This window comes from Phytophthora parasitica, assembly GCF_000247585.1.
Source record: "Phytophthora parasitica INRA-310 unplaced genomic scaffold supercont2.66, whole genome shotgun sequence".
Taxonomy (NCBI): Eukaryota; Oomycota; class Peronosporomycetes; order Peronosporales; family Peronosporaceae; genus Phytophthora; species Phytophthora nicotianae.
Window position 1 is genome coordinate 186,844 of NW_008649052.1, and position 2,279 is coordinate 189,122.

A 2,279-nucleotide genomic window follows, 5' to 3' on the forward strand; every position below is an offset into this window, starting at 1 on the left:
CCCCCCCCCCTTAAGTTGGTTTTACTTCATCTTCTCTTTCGTTTCTTGCGCCTTGCCGTCTCAAACTCTGCGATGAGGTCAGGGACTTGTGACAAGTTTTCAACCGGTTCCCAGGTCTGCTTCTCTTCCCCCACCCACTCCACAAGGAATTGGGTCCGTCACTTGTGTGTCCTCTTCTTCACCAAGCGTTTGACGATCTGGCCGATACTTCCATCAGCCAGTACAACCTCGTTGGGCCGCGACAAGCGTGTCGGATCTTTGTACGGCTTCAGCGAAACCGTATTGAATACTAGGTGAAGCTTGTTGCCAGCTTGAATGTTGAGTTCGTAAGCATGATTGTGTATCTTCCGCACAACAGAGTAAGGCCCAATCCACTTCGGACCAAACTTAGTGGATGCTGGCAGACCAGTGTGCTTGGTATCCAAGTGTTTGGTGCTCAAGTACACACGGTCGCCAACCTCAAAAACTTGTTCTTGTCGGTTCTTGTCGTAGACATCACGCATTCGCTCTTGCGTTTGAGCAATTGTTTCACGGCAGCGAAGAAGAATAGCTGCTTGGCGCTCGTGGAACTCAGCGCCTCGACGACTTTTTGCAACCGTATCGAATTGCTCCGCTGCAAGCTGTAGCGGATTCAGCGGGATATACCCTAGATCCGCTTCGAACGGTGCGAGCTTGGTACTGGAGCTCACCGTTGAGTTGACGGCAAACTCAGCGTTCGCTAAATGAATGTCCCAGTCGTCTTGACGTGGACTGACGAAGCATCGAAGATATTCTTCTAGCGTCCGATTCATTCGCTCAGTTTGTCCGTCGCCTTGAGCCCGGTGTGCTACCGGCATGCTGAGTGTCGTGCCGATAGACTTGAAGACGTGTTGCCAAAACGCAGACACGAATTTCCTATCTCGATCGGATACAATATTCGTCGGCATACCATGAAGTTTCCAAATGCTGTCGATGAAGAGACGGGCAACGCCTTCGGCTTTACCTTCTTCGTAGTCGGCACAAAGTAGTATCTCTTGGTCAGTCGGTCGACGACGACCCAAATCGAATCAACTTCAGGCTTCGTTCTAGGCAAATCCGTGGTGAAGTCCATGGAGATTGATCTCCAGCATTCATCCGGAATACTCAATGGTTCGAGTAAACCAGGAGGCTTTGTCAGCCTTGGCTTGTTTCGTCGACATGGTTCGCAGTCAGCAATGAACTTTTGGATCGACTTGAGCATCTTGGACCAGTACCAGAGTCGTGCTAACGTTAAGTACGTTCGCTCAGAACCGGGATGTCCTCTGTAGTTGGTGTCATGACTCTCCTTGATTATCGATTGCCTCAACTTCACATCGTTGGGAATAACGATTCGAGGGTGGTCATCCACCGGAGACTGATATGACAGCAAGCCGTTTGCCTCCGAATAGTATCGGTATAGCTTGTGGTGCTGGTGTTTTGCTTTCGAATTTGAGGTGCTTGTACGTCGCTGGATTGCTGCCCGGATTGTCTGGACATCTCGATCTTTGGCGTAAGCATCCTTGATCCTCTTCAGCAGCTCTGAATCTGTAGACACTTCACTAAGAGCAAGACCGAAGGAAGTGTCGTTGAAGCTGGACACACTCAGGTCATGGAAATACTTCGTAGCTGGCTGCAAGTCAGGTCTGCGACTCAATGCATCCGCGATTCCGTTCTTCGCACCAGGAAGATACGAGAACATGGGTTGGTACTCAGCGAGAATGTCGTACCACCTAGCCAATCGGCGGTTAGCCATCTTCTGTGTGAACAACCCTTCGAGACTTTTGTGATCTGTCTCGACGATCGGTGGTTTGTCCAAGCAGTAAATTCGAAAAGCTGCTAGCGCGTGCACGATAGCAAGTAGCTCCTGCTGCTGTTTTGGATAGTTGAGCTCCGCGGATTTCATCTTTCGACTTGTGTACGCAATGGGTCGCTCAACTCCGTCCACGACTTGGAATAATACTCCACCGACAGCGAATTTGCTCGCATCAGTGCGCAGATGCACGGGCTGGCCGAAGTTAGGGAGGTGCAACACTGGAGGATTGCATAGTCGCCTCTTCAGCTCCTTGCAATTCTTCAACTGCTCATCACTGAATTGGATCTTCGCGTTCCTCTTGTTCTACGTTCGTCAGACCCAACATAAAGTCAGGTTCATCGATCGACTTGGTCTTGATTCTCAGGAACTTTCATAGTTTCTTGCAAGTGATGAACTTCGTCTGGACACCAGCCTCGTCAACGACACCCATCGTGAACATCTTTTCCACGACAGTGCCTCTGCCCCCCCC